Raw genomic sequence first — 25699 nt, forward strand, 5'->3', positions numbered from 1 at the left:
ATATATACAGCAACTTGAACTTGTTTAAAAATGAAATGTATTTTGTAAATTTAAAAATAATATTTTTCATACAAAAAGTAAAATCTTTATATTGTTGAAATTTATAGACATCGTAGTTATAAATCCCAATCTTGAAGTAATAACAGAACTTGATAGAACTTTCACAGAACTTAAATTTTACTCGATATTTAATGGATTGTTCAATTCTGGAAAAAAACTATTCTTAGTCTTTTGGTTTTATTAAATTAAGGGTTTATTTGATATGTAAATCAACTAATAATAATTTTTACCCAATTGCCTTAGCACCTTCCAAACAAATTAATATTCCTCCCCGACTATCGAGAAATACCAACACTGCGTACAAGCAGGTACAATGGCGATATGCAAATTCTTGGATGGGATTCGATTATTGATTGCTAGGTGTTAATTTGTCCGATAATAGAGGCTGCTCGAAGGGGCTGTCGGGGGGCGCCAAGTACCCCCCGTGGGGTGGGGCCGAATTAGCAAACCTCCCGCGTGGCATTAACACACGCAATAATGCTCCAATAGCTACTTAACCCGTTACGTTCGGGGCCTAATGGCCCTCTACAAGGGAATGGGCGTTCTTTCGCCCTTACGCGAATTGGGGCATCGTAATGGGCCCTTATAAAAATTTAATCTTGGTGTTATCATTATTGGTTGCGCTTTCAGTTACTTAATTAATTATGTAAAAAAAATGCATATCGGAATAATAGTATACGAAGTAACTCCTTAATTATATTTTTACTTTTGACGTAGACTTATGTAACTAGTTAAAATTTTCTGTTTAAGGTTGGTAAAGAATAAATTATAATCTTTGGTTCTGAATGTAATAAAAATATATAATTTGAACAGTAAAGCTTAGTAATGAACTCCGGTAAAAACACTATTTATTTATTTATTTTACGCCTATTAAGGCTTTTACATACATATATAACAATATTTAAAAAAAATTATACTAGTAAATAGTGCAGGAAATGACTGTTTAAAACACATATATGTATATATATATACAAATAAAAATGTTGTTGAATTTGATCCACACAGTATGTAGGTACAAAATATAAATATAAAATATCCAAAATATTTTTTTTCATTCAGCCGACAAAATACTGTTAACGTGCAAAATACTGTAATAGTGTCAATTTCTTCTTCTTTATGTGCCGTATCAGGTCCCCCCGACGTTGGCGATCACTCTAGAAAATGTCTCTTTGTCTTGTGCTGCCCGGAATAGCTCCTCCACACTTCTAATGCCGGTCCACTCTCGTATATTTCGCAGCCAAGACATTTGTCTCCTACCAGGCCCTCTGCGACCCTCTATCTTGCCTTTCAATATTAACTGGAGCAAGTGATACTTCTCCCCTCGAAGTACATGACCCAGATATGAAATTTTCCTGATTTTTATTAATCTAAGCAGTTCTCTCTCTGCTCTAGCCCGCCTGAGAATTTCTGTGTTGGTGATCATGTCGGTCCATGGGACTTTGAGTATTCTCCGGTAAAGCCACATTTCAAAAGCCTCTAACCTGTTCATGGTATTTACTTTCAAGGTCCATGTTTCACATCCATACAACAAGACCGACCACACATAACATTTAAGCATTCTCTGCCTTAGTTTTAAGCTGATATTATCATTGCAGAAGAGGGATTTCATTTTAATGAACGCAGTTCTTGCTGCTTCAATTCTGCACCTAACCTCTACATCTGGGTCAAGAGTCTCCGTGAGAATACTGCCGAGGTATCTAAATCTTTCGATATTTTCGACATTGCAACCATTTAACTGTATCACTGATTCAGAGTGATCTAGTCATCCAAATGTCATCCATTTTGTTTTATTGACGTTTATTGTTAGGCCCAGTTGCTCACCAGCATTATTAACAAGATTTAATAGGTCTTGGAGGTCATCGATACAGTCAGCTAGTAATACAGTATCATCTGCGTATCTTATGTTATTAATGACAACTCCATTGATCTTAAGACCCTTCTCAGTATTACTTAGGGCTCTTTTAAAGACATAGTTGGAATAGAGATTAAACAATAGTGGCGACAGGATACAGCCTTGTCGTACTCCACGCTGAATGGCAATTGCATTAGATCTCTCGTTCCCATGTCTTATTTCTGTTGTTTGGAACCAATACAGGTTTTTTATGAAATTCTGGTCTTTGGTGTCAACGTTACAATCCGCAAGCATTTTAAATAGTTGTCAACTGTCAATTTAAATAGCTTTATCAAAATATTCCCCTACTTGATGAAAAAAACTTCAATAGGGTATGCTTATATAATGAAATTGATTTACTAAATATATCAACAACATCGTAGTATTTGTTTCCTAGCTGTTGAATCCGTCGCATAGGAGTGTGATATTGGGACGTTGATATAGAATTGCTACAATAATATGGTAGATACTGTCTTGTAACCGACCTGCTTGGAGTATGAAAAGAGATTACATATAATAAATCTGGGGTTTCAAACATTGAATTAATGATTTTATACAAACAGGTTAAATTGGAATTGATTCTACGATCAGATAATTTATTATGGCAATATTCAGTAATAAACACTACAGAGGAAATCCCCGGCAAGGCTGCGGTCCTTGGTTCAATTCCTAAATGCGACAGAATATTTTTCTGATTTTTCTGTTTTAAATTTTCGTTTGAAGATCGCTAATATTGTCTTCCAAGATTATATATTGCAATTTGAGGTTTTACCCATTAAGTTATTAAAAAAAGTAGTCTTCTGGAAAAGTCAATAGATGTCGCACATTAAAAAAATAATATATATTTATCAAAGACACTATCTAGATTGTATATATTTTTTATTTGCTAAATGTAACAAAAAATAAGTTTAAAACTCGGTCGAAACCGGGCAGTCACAATTAGATGGCAAATAATTGATAATTGTAAGTCATCGGGTGTTAACTTACATAAAAGTATGTTGGCGATTTAATGTGTCAATTTTCCTCAATGAATATAAGTAGACTCCATCACAAATAATAGTAATTGGATATTTTTTATAGCGCTGGCTTTGTGAAAAATCACTTTACGGGCGCTGAAAAAAAAGGTTCCGACCATGATAGTATCAATAGGATCACACCATTTGCCACAACTGCCCTATTGATGAACACACGGAGAAAAAAGAGTATAAAATCGTGTAAAAAGGTGACAGTATTTCATTCCCTAACAAACTATTAGTTATTTAGAATAATTTGAAGAGATTTTAAATATCATTGAAGAAAAAAATAAAACGAAACATGAAACAGAACAAGACAAAAAAAAAAAGAAAAAATGACATTCATAACCAGGAATTGAATCTAGGAGTTCTTGTCTAGGAGCTCTTGTCTTACCGGGACAGGCGTCTTAACCAACTTGACCTGAGACTGTTATATTTTTATTTTTTGCATCTTGCTCTGTTTCATGTTTCGTTTAGATGTATTAGTATTATCTTCTTCTTCAATGATATATTACATTGATGGGTATAACCTTCAAAATAAGTCAAAAAGAAAAAGATGTTTCTGAATATTTTTAATAAATTATCAATATTATATGTCAGTAAGTTTACTCTACACGTACTACAACACGTAAGAACTTGAGAAATATAATACAGTTAGGTTAATTCAAATTATCATTTAAATATCACGAATACATTGTGAAGAAAATTTATTCGTGTAATTAACTTTGTTGCATGTTGTAAATTACATAACTAATTATACTCAAAGTGCCTTATCGAAGTCAGTAAGTTCACCGACCACTTAATTTAAGAAAATACGAATAGTTAACTGAAATCTCGAAAGTGAATTAATATGTTTTAAAACTTCGAAATATTTTTAATTATTGATAATGTATTAAAATCGAAAAATTTAGAATGATTAAATATATTAATAATAAAATTTATGCAAAGAAACGTCTCTTTCTTTATGACAATTCTGTTTTCAAACTTTCTTTAGGAGAATAGGTGCTAGAATATTAAAAAAAAAATAAAAGAAAGACAAAATAATATAATAAAATCTAAATAAACACGATGATTTCATATTTGAAAGAGAATCTTCAGTGAGTTCTAATTTAAAAAATGTCGTTTATAATTTTATTTTTAAATCCGAGTTCATTGAACTAAAGTTACAACGCTCCGCGGGTTTTTTGCTGCTGGGCCCTGCGGGCGGCACATAGTTGGGCTTCGCCCAGTTAAAGTGATACTAACAACAGTTAACCTATAATAACCTAACCTAACCTTACCTTACCCATCATTTAAGTATACATGTAAGTACATGTCCTAAGTAAATGTACATTTTATTATACCTATAAGTACATGTAAGATTAGAAATTTGTTGGCTAATTTTACAATCAACGAAGCGTTTCTAGCTTCCGATTGTGTTTCATGTTTTTTATGTGCAGTGCCTACACTTCTTGGTGTTTTGTTAAAATGGTACGAAATTATTATTTACCTAAATAATATTAAATATCAACATTTTTATTACTCGTAAATGTAAAGAGTTGTTGTTTATTGTCGTTAAGTAGAATCAAATGTGTGTTTTCTTTTTAAATGCGTATTAAAACGGTAGTTTGAATCGATGAAATTAGACGTATTTGTTATGGATTATTTCAAATGAAATTATTCGCTATTATCCCGCCAGAGCTCTGTCGGCCAATAAGAAAAACTAATCCAGCGGCTGGTAAAGGAGGGATTGACACTTTCAAGGAACGAAGGAACTTCTGCCGGCCTCTGTGTTTCCTCCCTCCTACAACATGGGACTCTTCAAGACCCATGTTCACTCCTTCCTCTCCACAAAAAGACCCTCCACACAGCATCCCCAAAGATGACATAGGCCCTGAGGGAAATTATTTTCTTCAGTGCCTCCTGTGTGGAGTAAATATTAAAAAAAAAAAAAAAAGCGGAATTTATCCGAAACATAAGATTTGAATTCGACCAATCAGAGGGCCGAAACTGTCCAGACGTTGGCGTAATAATACTATCAGAAGATCAGATATTTCTTGCGTAATGACTGACAAAATTCATTCAGATTTAGTCCAAAAATTCAAGGGCTTGACTTGAATTGACATAGTTGAATGCTATCCATAATTTGTGGAGTGTTTATTGAGGAAACGTAATGAATTATTTCCTGGTCTACGGGAAGGGATATTGAAAGAAATGAGTTGCAACAAAGTAGGTGAGTCAATCATACTGTTAATATTTTTGAAAATGCAGATCAGATCGAAGTCATACCTACGTTTTTTCTAAAGAAGAGAGGTTTTATTTTATTTCAAATTCATCGTATGAGTAATCACTTCTTTCTAGCCTTAACCTCCAAGTAGGTAATTTCTTTTGAGAAGCAATACTGCACGTATTCTATATGATTAATGTGAAAATCATTAAATGGAGAGCAAATATCGCAGGCATATTCTTGATTAGGGCGAACCAAGAGCAAAGAGTTTTTAGGTTAATTATATTATTGAAGTCAGAAGTAATTTTACTGATGAAGCCAAGTAGTTTAAGAGATTTATTAACGACGTTATTAATGTATGTATTAATTAAAGTAATACAAAAGTTCGTATTCTGCACAGTGAATAAGCAAAGATCATTTAGTTTATAGTAAAAAATAATTTGTATTTTTGAATTGAATGAGATATATCTTATAATATAGGTATGTTAATATTTAGTGATTGAAAGGGTTAACAATTGAAAGTACATAATATCGGGTTGTCTCTGCGGCTTTCACGGTTCGTGAATAGAATTTTCCCCGAGACATTGTTTTGATTTATGCTTATTAGAACACCGACAATCTATTCCTGAGGTAACGACATGCTTTACATGGCAACATTATTAAATTTGTTATTTAATTAACACGTTGCCAAATTAATAATGTTACCATAAAATTATGAAAACCATTTTGTAACAATATTATAATAAAGGAAGATTTTTGTAATTTGACTTGTTAATTAAAAGCATTAGATCTGTTTGTAATACGAAATAAATACATTTTAAATTAGTGTTTTCAAATTTTTATCGTTGAAAAAGTTAACGTTGTGAAGTTTTATTTCTGTATCATTGTAAGTTGTACCTACATTCCAGTGGCGGTCCATAACTTTTCAGTGAGCTAGAGTGGCAAAATAGAAAAATACTATATTATTAATGTTGTTGTAGCTGAAAATATATGTAAAGATCAATAACTTTCGAGAGGTAATTCTACACGTTGGTAAAAGTTTAAAAGATAAAAAACCTTTTTTCGAAATTCCAATTTTAATTTCCTTACAAAAATATGTTTCCATAGCAGAATATTTTTATCATTAGTTAGCGCACCCCTAGACACCATGTTTATTTTTTTGATTATTTCATTTATTTTTAGCGCGAAGATTTTCACGTTTTTTCAGTTTGGGGAAGCACAGCATCCTCAAAACATTATCATATTCAAAGTCCCCTTTACATAATAAAGCTGCGTAAAAACTTAACTATGTATCCAAAATTGGATAAACAAAAGTTCGGACTTTTTTCCAAAATTGATAATTTTGTTACGCTGTTAAATTAGACCCTTTTACAAATGAATTAAATTTACTGACCTCATTCATTTTTAGTTTCTCTGCGTCATGCGGTTCGATTAAAAACCGAAAATCAGATCATGGGCAGAAAAGTCCCACAGTGGACTACGCTGCAAACCATTGCCTGACTTTACGGGACCTTACTTTTCTGCGCAGGGTCTGGTTATTTCAAAACACACTCGAACACTCCAGGTGCCAAAAACATAGTCACGACGTTTGCTTACAGATTGAAATCAAACCCAAATTACATGTTAGGGCAAGTCTATTAATTTGGATGTCCATGGGTAAAGCTCGGGGGGAATTTTTGGAAATTTAAAAAAATATTGAGTCATTTCTACATTTATTTAAAGATCAGTATTGATATGGCAAATTCAACCGCAGGTCTATCCAATACACCAGGACCGCGCGTTGCATATTTTTGTGCACGGCTACTTCACTTACGTCGTTATGATTCTGGATTTATTTTAGTGTCTCATCTTAAATGGGAAAATTTCAAAATTATAAGATTGGAGATGAATTCAGACTTAGAAGAGATGAGATGTTGAATGTGAGCAGCGTCCTCGTGTTGAGTCCAGAAGCCTCCAGTCAGGTTGTAAGGCTGATCGGCTTGTGTTGGCTTCTTTCGTTTCACGCAAGGATTGGCTTGCCGTTGAGAGAGATTTGAGGTTAGCTTCTCAGTAAAACACTTGTGTTTTTTTTTGTTGATACGTTTAATATGTCACACAGACGAGGGTAGACATTAAACTTAGAGAGAGAAGTGAGAGTTGGATGATAATGAATGTTGAAGAATGCTAATGTAGAATTGCAATGTAGAATTGAATTGTATCTCGATCACAACAAGCTATTTATAAACAAACATAGATTTGACGTGACCACAGATACAAGATTTTAGAGATGCGAAATTAATGACAATATTACACTATGACGTGCAATAGACAAAAATATTTAACATAAAAGGTGGCACAGACAGAAAAAGATAATGTAAAAGGCTCTTCACATCGAGATTATAATATGAAAAGGTGAAAGAGTTTAGACTTGACTGAAGTTAAATAAAACCGGACAATCACAAGATACGACACGCAACAGAATGAAGAGGAGACTTAGAAGAGGTTAAATATCGAATGGGGTATGTTGTTAGGCTAAAGGTAGTGGGAAGGGGAAGAAGATGGGAGAGAGGGAGCTGGGAAAGTATTTGGGTCACTAAACACGGTCAAAGCCATTTCAAGCACCGTTTCAACTCTGAATGGTGGTCTTACACTAGATAAAGAGTTACTATAGTATATTATGTTTGGTAAATTAATTCGTGAAATAATACAATATATTTTACTTATGCCAGGCGGGATTTTAACCGGCGACCTTCAGCTTTCTAGTCGAGAGCCTTACCATTTTAAATGGTAATTTATAATTTTGTAAAGAAATTTGACATAACTTTGACTCGACGTTCGTTATGTTTCTGATATTAAATAGTCTATGCGTTGATTATTTGTACTTTTGGATGATTGGTTATATGGTTATCATTGCTAGTTTAAATGGATTGTCGGCTAAATGATTCTGCGGTTCTCCAAATCCGCAATATCCGAGGTTGCGTGATTATTTTCAGTGTGAAATAATGAGAATTTGGATAATTCTAATTTAGTTTTTTTTTATTAACACAACTAACTTATAATAATTTTACGAACAAATAAATCGCGTACGCTAGAGGAGGCTTAGGGTCAACCCGACGGCAAGACTGCTGAAGACAGAATAATATTATTTACTGCGCAAAGTATGGCGCGCAGGTTTATAATGATACCAGCTTTACAAGAATGAGGGTAAAAATAATATTGTAGTTATTTTCGGGAGATGCAAACTCCCTATAATTTACCCTACATATTCTTCGCATAAAGTAACTCACACTTAAACCCACAAATAAAATAAGAGTGAATACATCAGCAGATTATCTAGCGATCAATATGACAATGAGTCAAGTATAGTTCGCTGATAAAGAACAGTAATAATATTGAAACCTTATTAAAATCCGTAACCCTTTGTGTATTGTAACCCTCTCTCAGACCCTACGAATAATGTAAGAGCTTCATAGATCAGCAGATCATTTCGCCGGATTAACAATCAATCCGCACTATTCAATCGAGTGAATAATGCTTGTGTGCGGTTAGTTAGATATTTCCTTTCCACTGTAGAGTGGCTCCCCCCATTGCACAGAAGACCGTGTAGAACAAAAGTCAGACAAGATATTAAAAAATCGATCATTGAAACATGTTAAGACCCCGCATACCCAAGTTCTACCGATTTATAACAAGTTTTTCGTTAACTCCTTAAGTTTTTAAGATCAGAAAAAAAAAGTTATTTTTTATTCCGAAACTGTATTTATATGAAATTCCTTCGATAGAAAAAAATCGCAAAAGTAAGCTCCGAAAATCATTTAAAAGACTTTTTTTCTGTTATTTAATATGTTATAGGCATGAAAAAAATCACAGTCCATCTTTAAATGCAGTTAAAGAATTTATCCAAAGATTTTTGCTCTATTTCAAAAGAGTCGTTTTTTGTCACCATTTTCGCTTAGTTATTATCGTTCTTTAATATTAGCGCGCTTCCTCTAACATTCGTATTTACATATCTCTCTTTCAAAGTAACTTTGAACGCTTACTACGGAACCTTAAGGGATAAGTTAGATTCTAATTAAAAAGAAAATTAAAATTCGAGATTTTACATAATAAATGGTAATGAAAATGGAAGTAATGAGAAATCCCATTGTCCGTTTACCTTTTTAGAATTTAGTACTTCACTCGACAACATATACTCGTATATTTATTTGTGGAGTGCTGTGAATTAAAATATTATTATAGATTATGGTTAAATACCTATTTTTTAAGGATAATTTTGCTACTAAAATTTATTTCGTAAATGAAATATTAAACTTTATTGAAGTACATGGTATTTAAATTGATAATTTACTATATTTACCCCAGCAGATCCCATCTGACTTTTGTGTTCAAATTAAAGGATACTTTATTGTTAAATATAATTCATATACTGTGACTTGCACAGGAATGCACCTGTTACAATTTATTTTCATTTTTATAGACGATTTTTGTTGGTTGTTTTTTTAGCAAAAGCTTTAAAGTTGTAATAAAATAAAACCTAAAGTATTTTTTTCAATATCTAATTATTTTTACAATGATAAATTTTTATCTTCGAATCACTTATATTAAGTAATAATAATAATTCGATTCATTCTTCAATAATTCCTTCAAAAATCATAAATAATGCAACACGATAGTGTTGGCTAACGGATGTATTATTTTAATGAAAAATGTTATTTTTAATTGTTAAGTCTCTGACAGCCCTGAATTGTTGAAGTACTTTGCCATACCATACTTAGTGGCCAAGTGGAGATAAATTAGATTGAAACAATAAACTCACTACTATTTGCGCTATTATAATATTTTGCTAGATTATATCTGGCAAGTCACCTTTTCTGTATATTTTATCCCGTTTAAATTAAGTGCTTTCTATTATTGTAGCATTCTATGCCATAAGAAAATTTCAGCTGTATCACATTCAATGTCGTTTTGTATACATATTGTTGTGTTCTTAAATGTAATACTAATATTCGCCTATGTACCACTGTGTACTTATAATCTCATGTATCACATTATTGTAAAAGCCTTTTATGGCGTTTAATAATAAATAAATAAATAAATGAACACATCATTAAAAAACTAGCGCATATGCTTTTTTATGATGACACTTCATAAGTGACCATATAATATGCTATAAAATAATTTTGTCCTGCTTGTTTGCTCTAGACGTTCCACTGTGCATTGGCTTCCGGGTAGCGACCGGAACAGCTTCCTGGAATTGGTTGTTAATAAAACGGCCCGTTTGGTAATACAGGGCACTAATTATTTCCGAGATGAGCCGTGGCAGTGTTTGGTTTGAGGTGCCATTACGACAATGTCAATAGCAATTATTTGCCTTTCGCGTGGTGTTAATGGAATCATTGAACCCTCCGAGCGTAGTATTGTTTCCAACATTGTCAACTTCATGTATTTGTTCGTCAATAACTCTTGGAAAATAACACCTCAAAAATGTTGGAGAAAAGTGTTTTTAGATATCGTTCTGTATGTTATTGATTTCATATTGTATCATTAAATAGTTAAAATATGAGATAATCGAAACACAATTGATTGGTTTGAAGTGCCCTTTGCACGGTTTTAACCTTTCCATTACCAATAGGGGGTACCAAAGATCTCTAAAACTACTATCCTAAATAAATAATCTTAAATGGAGACCTTTTGGTTTCGGTATTGAACGTATTCCTACAAAACATATAAACACAACAAGACTAAGATCAGAACAAATGATGATAGTACCAACAATGAATACATCGTTTCCTTCTATTTCTGATACCTAAGGTGTATAATGGGTTCAAGCAGCAATGCAGTAAGGTTAAAACAGATCCTCTTAAAAAGCAAATTACCGTATGGCTGATAGAAAGTGGCAGAACGAAATCGGATAGCACCTGAAAGAAATTATTGTCTGACTGAAGAAAGACCCTTAAGTGAAATCATTTCGACTTTATCCATATTATCGTATATATATTTATTATTTTGTTTTTGTATTACCATTTGTATTACGATATATGTACAACATTGAATTATTGTTTTTTTATTAAAGATGTTACCACTATAATAAGGGTATTTGCCTAGTTTGGGGTATTAATAATAAATAAATAAATAAACACAAAAAATAACTAAAGTAGGTGCTAAATCAAAACCGATAAAAAAGTGTTCTTATTTTGAAATATGTAGGTAGGTATCATTCCTTGCCAAGAATGATATTTCTTTTTAGGTTGGACCATACAACAGATGTATACACATTCTACGCGCAGCGTGACTCCCTCCATGGAGGCGCCCAATCTCACTCGCTCACACTATTACCAATGCTGACGCGGTAATCACCGTTTGTCGCGCAATAAGGAGTTTTGAGATTAGTCATAATAGACCCGATAGAGTTTTACATGAAAAAAAAAATTATATCATTGATGTCGCTATTCGAAATTCTTGTAATATTCAAAAATCTGTTTCTGAAAAAATAATAAAATACACAAATTTATGAAATGAGATTAAAAGAATTCGGCATTCTCAGACTATAAAAATATTACCATTTGTTATTTCGGCTACTGGCATTATACCTAGCTCTCTTATTCAAAATTTAGGCGTATTAGATCTGTCGAAGAATTTTTATATAAAAATGCAAAAATCGGTCATTTTAAAAACATGTAGGATTACCAAATTTTTTAAATATTTATACTGAGGGATCAGTAGGATTTATAGGCCCTGTTAGGAGTTCTACCAAGCCGAACCCTCTCATATGAAAATATCTGGAGTCGGTGAATTATTTTCCCATTTGATCTCTGGTGAGTTGATGTATTGTTCATGTATTGTTTTGTATTTATTATACAATGAACTTCAAAACGCGTCAAAGTTTGTCAAACATTATGGCTGCCAGGCATTTATTCAAAAACGCATGCCATTCATTCAAAAACGCACTTATCAGTTGTAGGCAGACTGATGGAACCTAAGCGCAAACCAAATACTAAGTTTGGTGATCGCGCTTTCGGAGCATCAAGGCCGAAGGCTTGGGATAAACTCCCTCCGGAACCAAGAAGATCCATAACAAGTCCAACAGAATTCTGATCTTAACTAAAAACTTACCCTTTTAAGCTTTCATACCCTTAAATTAAACATACCATTCCTGAGAGAAAGTCCAATTAAATAAAATTTTCCAATTATGTCCTAAATCCTGTATCTAAATTTATTTCGATAATAAACAATTAGTTAATGTTAATTAAGTGTTAATCTCAAGGGACTTACCAGGTAAGTATGGTACTGTATATTATCTCCATGTTTAGTTAGTAGATCATTGTAGAAGTGTATTATATAATTGAACAGCGCCCTTGAAGTGATTTTCCACAAAACGGCGATATATAAATCATCCAAATACTATTATTATTATGTTCTGTCTAGGGCTTTTTTATGTTCTAACTAGTTCAACTAAGTTTAAATAAACGTGGCAACAGTGTAAAATATGCAGATCTGTACGTTAATGACATTGAAATGTTACACATTAAAATATATTAATATCTTTTAGGGTCAAAACCATCATGAAATTTCGTTTAAATAGTTGTTACCGTACAACATAATTATCTGGAACTTAGCAGTTTCAATTTAGTCCCACATAATTTATTTGTAATAATTACTTGGACAAATAGAACGGAGCCATAAACCAGTTGATAATGAAGCCATTGTTTGGCGGTACTTGTCGAATGAATAAATAATTATCCTAGTTTAGGGTAGGTACCGTCGAATCTAATTTCCGCCTTATATGGTGGGTTAATTGTCATATAAAAGGTCCCCATCAAGTGGAATCATTGTGATAGTTTGGTTGTTTGTATACCTAGCAAATGTACATTGCTAGGTTGTATAAAAGGGTACCTACCTTTGAAACATGATGTGGTAACTTGAGAAAAATGAGTTTACAATGAATTTGCTGTAATACATTGTTTAATTTGAGTTCAGTATCGCAGAATTGCGCAAACACAGTACTTACTTCTTCTTTTGTATTGAGAGGGGTCAGAAGGGAACAACTAGGTTATTGAGTCAGTCTAGGGCCTCAGACGTAGTCCTGTGGACCTCATCAATCCCGCCGGGGAATGAATGCAGCGGGCATTTGTAGACCACATGTAAGGTGATTGTGGTGATTATTTTACAATTTTCTCAATTTAAATACTATATATATATATATAGTGCATTTGTGACAAGTTCCAGAGTGCAAGGTACTGTCAGTGTTGCCATGGTGTCAGAATCGAAACGTTGCTTTAAATGGCTTTGACCATGTTTGGTGACCAGATAAGTATATCAAGGTACTTCCTCACCTTCCTCTTCTCCATATCCTTCACCTCAGTTGGGAGCAGTTTGTGTGGTATTCAGGTAAAAAAGTCGAAAACTTCAACAGTGCGTTCTTCGTAAATTTTTATTTTTTTCTTTTGGTATGAAAAAAGGTTTTAAACTGCTTGCTAAATGCCAGCAATGGGTTAGTCAGTAATGTGTTAGTCAGTAATGTGTTAGTCAGTAATGTGTTAGTCAGTAATGCGTTAGTCGGTAATGTGTTCATGTCAACTCTGGCTGCGATTCTATACAATTAATTCGAATTACAGAGGAAATTGACACTTTATCACGAGTTTCCTTTAAAAAGTGCGTACTAAGAAAGCATTATTGACTGAGCGTAGCGAAGTCTTGTTTCAAGTCGACCGTTTTACATTTCGTCTATCTGTAGAGATTCTTTTTCGAAATATAAAATAAATCTCCGTGTTCATTTAAGACTGCTTAATTTGCATTTTTTCAGTACTATGGTACCTACCTGCCTGAAGAATGTTATTAATAATAATAATAAATTGTTTATTCCAGGATGTGGGGAGGTTAGTGCAATCCCACACATCCCATAGAGGATATAAGTACTATTATTATGTTATTGGTTTAGTGACTTTTCTTTACACAAATTGTATAATTCCAATTTTGAAAAGGGAAAAGTTTTATTAAAATTATGATTTATAATTAAGTAGGTAGGTATTTTTAAGCACGTAATAATAATAAGAAAGAAAAATAAATTCTCATCGACTGAGAGTTGCAAAGTCACTCGACCGTTTTGCATTTCATGTGTATATAAATTTGTTTGTACGTTCCGTTTCTGTTTCAAGATGGTGGCCATCTTAATGGTTCAGTCAAGATTTTTTTTTAAATGTGAGAACGTCATGTTTATTTGGACTTTTTGGTATTTTTTCAATATCATTTAATTGTATTTTTTTGTACACTGTTTTGTTGTATTTCAATTGTACACTCTACCTGGCTGAAGAAAGTTGAATAAAGAATTAATGTCCTTAAAATAGTGACGTTTCATCGGAAAAATCGTATAATTCCTATTTCGAAATTTAAAAATAATACAAATGATATATGGTTAATCATTGAGGAGGTAGCTATTTAAGTACTTACTTTCAAATCTTATGATATCAGAAGAAAATTTGTTTTATTTATTATATAAGAAGAAATTAAAACATAATTATTTGGACTCGAAATCTACCTTTCACTGAACTACTATTGTAAAATGCAAGAACACGTAATGCTTATACAGATTTATAAATTATATACCTACATACCCTCTAACTAATTAAACTTATTTAAAAATTTATGAAACAACCTTTTACCGTTTATAGGTTGTGTAAAATTGAATTTAAAATACGTTTATTATTAAGGCCCGTGTAGGTTTAAATCAAAAATATCTTTGGTTTACATAATATTATGGGTTGTAAAATTTAATTTTTAATAATAATAGATCTTGTTTTTTATTTTTTAAAAGAAAGACGAATGGTCCTAATAATAATATCCCGGGTTACGAATAACCTGACGATATTTGAAAATCTTCTACTACCACCTACTATTGCTTGTGTTGTGATGGCGGACTTAGCCAGCCGAGGAATTGAACGTACGACGTCTGGGTGGGACTCAAACGCGATGCCAACTCAGCCACTGACCGGACTTTTGAAGTTTTTTTTTCCTATCTAAAACATCTTTTGGTTTAGGAATATATTATTATGTTTTATTATCGGGTTCTACCAATAACCCAAAATGAACATCTGTTTAATCTCCCACTAGCGTCAAAGTATGGATGAATGAATCCAGGAAAACATAAATTTACTTTATATAACCTTACACGGGTTTGTGTTTCGATTATGGTTAGTGTGTAATAAATAATTAACTGATATTACCCACTTAATAAAACATTATGAATTATTTTGGAATCTCCTGAATTAGGGAATGTCGTAAATTATTTTACAAGAGATAAATCTTATATAAAGAAAAAAAAGGTCTTAGATTAAATTTACTTGAACAATTAGAAATCAATAAACGAACGAATGATCCGTGTAAACATTGATTAATAAAGTAAGGAAAATAATTTTTTCCACGCTTGTAAGTACCACCCAGTAAGTTCGCAAAACCTTAACAATATAACACAATTAAATAAGCAAATATCAGTTACGTCATTGTTTAATAATTAACAAAACATTACCATTTGATGTGAGTAAAACAGATTTCGAAGTACCACACAGAATAGGGAATATATTGTCATAATTACTTTCTCAGTAGATCGGTTTAACCTGTAATACATATTTTAGACATCATAAAAATTGAAATTGGGCGGAGGTAAATACAGTTATATAAATAAGTCGTCTCAACGTGGTCTTACCACAGTTTCAAAGAATTGAACGCAGAAAAAGCTGTCAAAATTATAAAAATAACTAAAAAATATACTTGTGGTAGTTAATAATAAGATTATTAAATTTGATTTACATTAAATTAAAGAAAAATAAATAAATGTTCTATAATAAATTAAGAGTTCTGAGAATTACACACATAAACAATTAATACAATAAGATTAGTTTTATCATCGAGTTTCGTCCACCATGTGGAATCGATTCGTGTTCATTTATATTTCACTAAAAATAATGAAAAAACTCTCTTTTGCCGAATCTCATTTTGCGTCTTGTCTTTTTCATGGCAATATGATATTTTAAAGCTCTATGGCGCACGATGGAATTGACATAATGAGCTGCGAATAGTAGTGTTGATGTAGAAATTGAAAGAAACAACTGCTCAAATTCAAAGAGTTCCGATCTAACCGTTCGAAAGTTTTTCGTTTGAGAAAAACATTTTTCGAAAAGATTTTCTGCCTTATGGTTAAGATGGTTAAAAAGTTTAGTATCGATATTTTTACGTTTAGTATCGATATGCTTAAAAAGTTTTGTATCGATATGGTTATAAAGTTTAGTATCGATGTGGTCAAAAAGTTTAGTATCGATAGGATTAAAAAGTTAAGTATCGATATGGTTAAAAAGTTTAGTAGGTACCGATATGGTTAAGAAGTTTAGTATCGTGTAAGGATAAAATAATAAACTTAATAAAGGGTTATATTTTGATATGAAACCAAGTTGTAAGTTTTGCTTTCAATGAGAAATTATTGATGAATATTTATTATGTATAACAAAAACTATTGACAACGAATTTCTAAACAAACCAAAAGTTATTGAATCAACGTGGGAGGTTTCAATTGTTTGAAGAACAAAAGTTGTTGAATTTGAGAAATTCATTTAAAATTTGAAACCTAAATATATTTGATCAAAGATGACAGAAATGCTCCCGGAATTATTTTACGAATTTCCCTATAATTTGTTCCCTATAATAAGTATTAATTAATTATTAATAAAATATTACGACAATTTTCATACTAAAATCGTATTTTTTAAGCGTGGGTTACTTTAAAAACAAAAAGGTTTCGATGAGAATATTATTAAATACTGGAATTAAAATATTCCCAAAATTATTTTTTCTTCGTATGTGGGTTAGTTTAAAATCAAATCTTTGGAATAAAAAATTAAACGCTTGGCAATTTTATTTCGTAAATATTTAATTTTAAACTTTTGTTAACAGTGAGTACAGTAATACTAATAAAAAAGTAACAGTTTAAGATATACCGAAAATGATTGCAAATTCGTTGGTAGTCAAATACATTGGTAGTCAATACAAACAGGTATCCATCGAATAAAATAACAAGCTCGGAAATCGCAACAGTTTTATTACTGCCATCTTTATTGATACAGGCCATCCTGAAGGAAAATACACTGACAGTTAAAGAGACCAGTTTTCGGACAAATTACTAAACCCAGTGCAAAACGACCTGTTTTCGGACAATTTACTTAACCCGGTGCAAAGAGACCTGTTTTTGGACAAGTTACTTAAGGTGGAGCTATAAGTGAAATCACTATTTAGATTAATCTTTACTACAAGTCGGTATATGCTATAAATACCAAAAAATACTATGGATACATTAAAGCTTGTCCTATCGCTTGGTTTGATCAGAATTAAAATAAAATTGTTAATTACGTCATGAATAATATAAGCGTAAACTACTAAATACATTTCTTTTTCAAGAGTTTACTATGAACTCGTATAAGAAACAACTTTTAAAAAATACTTTTATATGGCTATGTTTATTTGCTACCAATTGACTTGATTAACTTTTTTCCGTTTTTATTAAATTATTCACAAAAAATTAAAATCCACTTTGGCACTTACGTAATAATTTTTTGAGTGAAAAATTTTATTGAATTCTAGAATTTCGTCAGAAGACCGCGGAGCGCGGCAACGGACAGACGTCAGATCTGTGCCAGTTTTTTTTTAACGTTTTTTTCCGTGTTTAAATAACTTTCACTCGCAGCATTTTTAGTTCTCAAACGGTGAGCGTGTAAGCTTTTCCTTTTCGGATATTATTATTTTTCATGACCAAAATATTATACCGTCTCAATACATCTTTTTGAAATTCACTTACGTTATCTTGAAAGAATGTACCAATGAAGTGGATTCTTGGAAGTTGAAATTAACCCACTACCCGACATTAGATCGAGCTGAAACTCGGCAAATAGACTCGTTGTCAAAAAATAATGCATTTTAGTGGCACATAAGTGGACATATACGCATTTTTATGAAATTTGATGACATTACAACAGTTAATATACCCAATAAATGTCGGTCCTACCAAATTGGGATTTGGCACAGTTGTTAGTGTGGTTGGCTCCAGTTCCCTTGGAGGAATATTTACTCCTCGGTAAAACAGTTATTTTGTAATTAGGAATCTTGCAATTGGAAATTAACCCACTACCCGCCACCCAATCGAGCTGAAACTCGGCAGATAGACTCGCTGTCGATGATAATACATTTTAATAGCAATACACACACGTGGACATGAACGCATTTATTTGACATTTTATGACATTACAACAGTTAATATAAGCAATAAATGTAGGTCCTTCCAAATTGGGATCTGGCTCAGTTGTCAGCGCGGTTGACTCAAGTCCCCGGGGAGGAAGGTTTAATCCTAGATAAAACCATTTTTTAAACTTTTTTAGTAATAAAAACAGATGTATTAATTAAAGCAACAAAACCTTTTTTGTTTTTCATAGTTTGATTTTTAAATCTCAAAATACTACTTGTTAAGCGATGGTTTTATTCCTTATTTACCTGATTTAATGATTTATGTCTCATGGAAAAAATGCTTTCCATTTGTATTTGCAATGACTTATTATTCGTTGTTAAAGCTCTATAATTTCTCGATAATTTCAAATACTGAGTTTTGTTAGATTAAATTGTTTTTTAAATTGCATTTGTAAAATGGTTTTTATAATGATTCTGGTGGGCCGAGGCAAACGTTGTTCTGCCACAGACCGCCTTTATGAAGTGAAGTTAAATTTTGGGTTTGTATGTATTTTTGGATGAGAAATCAGAAAAATTAAATTGTCGTTGAAAAAATATTTTTACATCTCGACAACAGCGCCACATACAGGGTGTATCGGCACGTACCCGACAAACTTTAACTAGCTATTCCTTAGCACATTTGGACTAAAAAATGTTATAGGCACTTTTCTGTCCGGTAACATTTTTTTAATAAAAAAATTATTATTCATATTTGCACCACATATCACCAATGTTTTATCCTTTGTCAAAGTTTGAAAACCCATCTGGCAATATTTTGTTCGAGTTTCGTTGAATAATGTACGTACTTACCTACGTTGGCGCGCTTTTACAATCACAACGAAATGGCTCAGCACCATTCGTCTCATTTTTAACTATTATTATTTAGTGTGTACGAAAGAGCGAGGACACTTTTTGACGCACTTGCAACAGCTGTTGAACGCGAGAAACAAGGCAAATGACAGTGACGGAGTGTGGATTTTTTATTTATTTTTTGTTTTTAATGGAAAAAAAATGTTACCGGACAGCAAAGCGCCCATAACATTTTTTACTCCAAATGTGCTGAAGAATAACTGGTTAAAGTTTGTCGGGTACTTGCCGATACACCCTGTAAAGGGTCTAAAACTATTCTATATTTCAATCTGGAACCAATCATACACTTTCATTGAAATCGGTTGGGCCGTTTCGGAGATTAGCGTGTACGAACACAATATCATGTGATTTTTATATACTAAGATTATGTAAGGTCTTCTTCTGCTGCACATCTTTTTATAAATAAAATATAATATAATAGTTACAGTAAAATATATCTATTTGAATGGCGAGATATGCATTGCTGTCCGATAATTTTATACTTATTTTTTATAACAATCTCTTTGTGAGGGTTCCAACTTCCAACTATACGTATATGTATTTAATGAATTTGAACCAACTCTTCAACTTATTGTCTTTTGTGTGTAAGAATATTTTATCAAAAGGAAACTGTGTATAAAACCGTAGAACGGGTAAAACGTCCTCTTACTTGTTGCACCGGAGATGCGGAAGTTTTTGTTTGTTTTGTAATGATTTGTGCATGAAAAAAAAATAGTAAATACATACATTTTTTACAAATAAAACATCACTAAATGACTAAACTTTGACTTACACATATTACGTGTTAATAAGGCTCCTTTTATTTTTAATGATTATAAATACATAAAAACATATCTAAAAAAACAAATTAAATGTAGCTTTAAAAAAAACTGTTTTATTATATTAATCAGTAATCTCTATAGTTGGAGAATTGTTGGCTGTTTACAAAAGTTATTGAGTTTTCAACGAAACTCCGGCAGTTTGCGTCCACCAATTGAAAAGGGTTTTAGCAAGATCTTTCCGGGCGCTTCCTACCTATTGCAGGTTCGCCGCGCACGGCAAATGTATTATTTAACAATTCCTTGCCTCGCCCAGACATGGCATTCAATCTGAGTTTCGTGATTATTATTATGGAGGGGTAAGAAAAAAATACTTTTGGCTTTTATATTCCTCCTAACCCAGCGCAATGATATTTTTTTTCGGACAAGTTACTAAACCCAGTGCAAAGCGACCTGTTTACAGACAATTTACTAAACCCAGTGCAAAAAGAACTCCATTCGGACAAGTTACTAAACCCAGTGCAAAGAGACCTGTTTTCCGACAAGTTACTAAACCGTGCTAAACCCAGTGCAAAAAGTCCAGAAACATGCCTCTTCTAAAACATTTTCTACAGCATGGCCTTTATAAATAAAGATGGCGGTAGTTTTATAAATTCGAATGGGTTAATTTACAATCAAGACAAACGTGTGTCATCTATCGATTCAAACAGAAAACTCAGTGTATAGAAGGTTTTTTTTAATGTAAATATTAAATATTGTTGTTGTTATTTAGTAAGTATCTACATTAAGTTTCAATATTTAATACCTTAAACATAATCATTTACATATTCGTGTACTTACTTGTTAATTTACAATCAAAACAAAAATATGACATCTATCGAATAAAATAACAAGCTGGGCATTCGTTGCCATAATTTGTTCCACAAATCGTGGGTAGGGGTGTAGGGTTACAAATTATTATTGTTCAAAGGGACGCGCGTTCTGCCAACACCGATCTAATTAATTTGGCCGACAATTCTAATTTGAAAACGGAAGGACATTCCACGAATGGCGGTAACGTATTTGGGAGGTGGACGGTGATTACCTCGTTAGCCAAGTACTCAGTGAATTGTAAAGTTGTAAAAATTGATTAGAAATACAACTCTATTTTCATTAGAATTATTTATTGGTTCTGTCGAATTTGAAAATATTCTATTTAAATTGAAAGATAAGCTATTAATAATTGCGCAGGCAAGAATCAAGTAGAGTACTTGATGACTTTGTCAAATTGATGTAATTAATAAATGTCCATACATAAGTAGTTTCTGTACCCGGCTTTACCCGTGATTTTGAAGATCCCACATATTAATTTTATGTACTAGTTAATTATTTGAAATACTATGTCAAAGCTGTCTAGCTCATTGCTGGGGAACTGATAGCTTGGTTCTACCATAAATTTGATCAAGCAATGTTCATTCACCATGCGGAGAAGTAAAAGATTTGGACCTGAAAACCCTGAGCTACGAATACAGAGGTTGCAGGTTAAAATCCTGGCGTGCAAGTAAATTTTATTTGATGTTATGTTTGTATGTATTTCAGTATCACCTTGGTGAAAAACCACCATCCATAGGCGAAAAGTTGCTAAAATGGATTTAGTCGCGTTTGGTTACCAGATATGAATAACCAGATACTTCCCCACCTTCCTCTTCCCCATCATATTCCCTTCCCAACTAGCCTCACAGCCTCTTCAGCCTCACAACATATCCTAATTGGATATGCCATAGTCTCACTGACTCCAGATGGTTGGGAGTAGTTGAGACTCTTGTGTGGTACCTACACACATAAACAAAGAGCTCAAAGTTTTGTTCATTTTTAAACTTGTTCAAGCTTTCTAATCATAGAAAAGTAATGGATGCATACTAACCGTAGTGTTGATTAGAGCATCATCAACTCAGACAAGGAGTCCAGGACACAGAATTCTCTACACAATCAGTTCTTATTTTGTAAATGACAATAATGCCGAGTTCACACGAGAACAATACAAAAGACAGGACAATATAGTTCTGCCATGCTCCGTGAACAGCCTCGATCACGCAGGAATCGACTATGGGACAATACAAAAATTCGACAGTAGTTCAAACGCGGAACGCTGCTAAAATGAAAACAAGACGACGCGCGTTATGAGCAAGTTCGCAAAAAATATTATTTCTTTTATTAAAAGATATATGGGAATTTTTTCGAGGACGAACAACATAATAAAACGAAAAAAAAACTGCTCATTAAGAATTGTATTAGTTTTGTAATCTCTTCCGGACTCCATTTATGCAACAGCGAAAGGGAGATACATGTATGCGCAGAGCGACTGGCTATTACGCTAGTGGTCCTATTGTCCTATACGTGCGCGTTCACCCGCGGTTATTGCAGCCGGGCGCGGCGGTGCGTGTAAGACACTGTCCTGTGGAGATAGCCTGCCCGTCGATCGCTAGGACTATGTCTCGGTCCATTATCCTATCCTTCAAACTTTCGTTTAAACTAGGACAATTCGGAAGGTACTGCGACGATACAAATTGTCCTGTCCTCGTATGAACTTGAATTGTAAACAAATTGAGTTTCAGCGTTCATTGAATCAGAGTTACGCAGGACACACGCACAACCAAAAATAGAATTGTCGACAATGTTACCTGCTCAAATCCGATTGATTAACTTCATACCATAAATGATCGATTAATTCAGACATGTTTATAACTTATTTGAAGCGTGTATGTTGACATTCCATTATTTTAGGCCGAGCCGATGAGCCAGTAATAATTCCACTGATTAGAACATGGCGTGAATTGATAATGATGATCGTTCCATCACCGTTGCTTGCCCTTGCTGTAGGGCCAAGGGTAGTATGGGGTGTAACCAGTACCTACCCAGCGGGCTGTAGTAAGTTTGGGGCCTTCAGGTGGTGGTGTGTGTGAAAGTTACAAGTTACAAACGTTCTTCGGAAAGATTTAAAATATATTTCCATAAATACATCACGCTCGGGTGTTTACGGTCTCGGGTTATGGTCGCCGGCTTGGTTTTTCAATGCTAGCTCACGCATTATAGTATATTTTAAAAAGATAATTTTTTATTTTAATAAAATTTCTTTGATGTAAAAAAATGTGTCACTATCACGTATACGCGTTCAAAAACCCGATCAAATTTGATTATAAACTTAATGATGAAATATTGTCATCAATAAAATCCATGAGAGACCTCGGGGTTACATTTGATCCCAAACATACTTTTTCAGATCATATACTGGGATTGGTATCATCTTGTTATAAACTTTTTGGATTTGTGATAAGAATAAGCAAATAATCCTCCAAGCCCGAAGCAATGACATCGATGTTCAACTGCCTTATACGATCTGAATTAGAATACGCTTCATACGGTCTGGGCCCCATACCAGCAAAAATACACAGGATTGTTAGAAAAAATTCAATTTTTTTTTTCTAAGATATCTTTATATGTGAACGCATGGTGAATACCCACGATTTATGCATCGCATAGATTTGCTCTCCGAAAAGCACTACGAAATCTAGGAGAAATGGGACCCTTCAAGTAACAGCCTTTAAAATCATGAACTATTACATTAACAGCCCATACCTCTTGGAATGCTATAAATTTTTTGTACAGAACAACTACCATCAGTGTCGACGCCACAATTTGCTCTGTATTCTTGGACGTTATGGCCCAGCATAGCATGAAAAGAGGTATGGTGCTGCTAAATGATACCTCTAGGTCTCTTGACATTTTCAACATTTCAACATTGGATTTCAAAAGTCATTTTAGGCAAGAACTCTAAAATATCGGTTATTACGTTATACGGTTCGGTGAAACTTTTAAAATTATTTGTGAGTTAACGATAGATATTTGAAAAGATAATTTAAAATATTTTCCATGCAAATATGATGAAATATAAAATAAAAAATATTGATATAAGCATTTTGACCGATTTACGTAGGAACACAAATTTGCTGTGCATACATTTTAATTTTTTCAAAATTAAAACAAAAAAGCCTTTTGTAAGGGGTTTTATTTTTAATTTTATATTTCATAGTAGGTACGGCAAGATAATGTTTTTTAATGATTATAATAAACTCAGAAAAACATAATGCCAAAGTTTATTAAAAAATCATGAAAAACCTAATGAAATAGAACATTAAAAGAAAAAGAAAAATAAAAAGAAAAAGGAAAAGAACAAGAAAAAGAAAAAGAAAAAGAAAAAGAAAAAGAAAAAGAAAAAGAAAAAGAAAAAGAAAAAGAAAAAGAAAAAGAAAAAGAAAAAGAAAAAGAAAAAGAAAAAGAAAAAGAAAACAAAAAAGAAAAAGAAAAACAGAAATAAAAGGCAAAGGAAGAAAAAAAGAAAACAAAACAACACTAAAATAATAAATTTAAAAAAACTTGCAATAATAACAACTTCAGTTGAAAAACTATAGTTGGGAGTATGAGACGCCCGCAAGCTACGCAAGTTTCCCGGGTCACGCAGAAGTTTAGCACATTTCATTTAACACGGCCCGTCATGGTATCGTTAAATCAAAAGTTGCCACCGCCCCCCCCCTCCTGCCCAGCGGGGGGCGCTCGCATGACGGGGGAGAGGGCGCCATGCGGAAATATTATGTAGTTTTATGACCGTTGGGTTACCCAGGGAAATCTTTAATTATTAAAAGAATGCGATGTATATGTACCGTTTTGAGTTAATTGCTCTTTGGTTTTAGGGGAAGCGAAGGGAAACTGAAAATAACTCTTGATCCAAAACATCTCTAAAATAGGTAAATAAAAAGTCTACAATATAAATATATAATTTTGTGCGTATATTTAATTTTATTTGGATAGAAGGTGATGGTTAATATTCTCAAATATCTTTTATCTGCGTTTTACAGAATAAATCTTTGGGGATCTGGAGAGTAGACAATCAAAGATGCATGTTGTGTTGTGTTACAGCGTTTATTGCGAGTCAGTATAATTGCACAGTTGGGAGATGACTGGGACCGATGGGGATGATGACACCAGGTGTAGACGGCGATGACGGCGGAGCGGTCGAGGCACGGGTCAGTGAGTCGACACAGCGTTGGTGGAGACCGGGCTCGTGGGTGTATTCAGCACTGGTGAAGACGTGGAGTCTTCCGGTTACTCTAGTGTGAACGAGGTAGGCGAAGGTGCGATGGACCTTGTTGGCAGATGACCGGGAGATGCAGGCCGGTGACGATGCCGCGGGGCCGAGGCGTAGACCGGCAAAGTGTGTGAGGTCAGCGCTGGCCAGGAACGATAGCCGGGGCTAGGGCGCTGAGGTGATCCCAAGGAGTCCATAATAATTGTAGTCCGTGCAGAGCCGGGTGTAGGTGAGTAGGTCCTGAAGCCATGTGGTGAAGAAAGAGCGAGACGCGACGCGTGGGAACCGGAGGTCGGTGGTCAGCCGCTTCAGTACGCAGCAAGCAGTTGCAGCCCTCGCTAGTTAGTCACTAAGTACTTCTGGGCGCGCCTCATTATATGGCCCTCCGGGTACATTCGAGAACATTTCATAATTGTAGGTAGAACGCCAAACTACGCCGACTAGAATGTTCCCGCTATAATGCGTTTTGTACTGGCAAGCGTTCTAGAAAATTCCCGTAGCAGCGCTACAAATCTGATTATTACACATTTTATTTTAAAA

The sequence above is a fragment of the Hesperophylax consimilis genome, chromosome 12, assembly GCF_061612785.1.
Source record: "Hesperophylax consimilis isolate HC1 chromosome 12, BYU_Hcon_1.0, whole genome shotgun sequence".
In the NCBI taxonomy this organism is placed as follows: domain Eukaryota; kingdom Metazoa; phylum Arthropoda; class Insecta; order Trichoptera; family Limnephilidae; genus Hesperophylax; species Hesperophylax consimilis.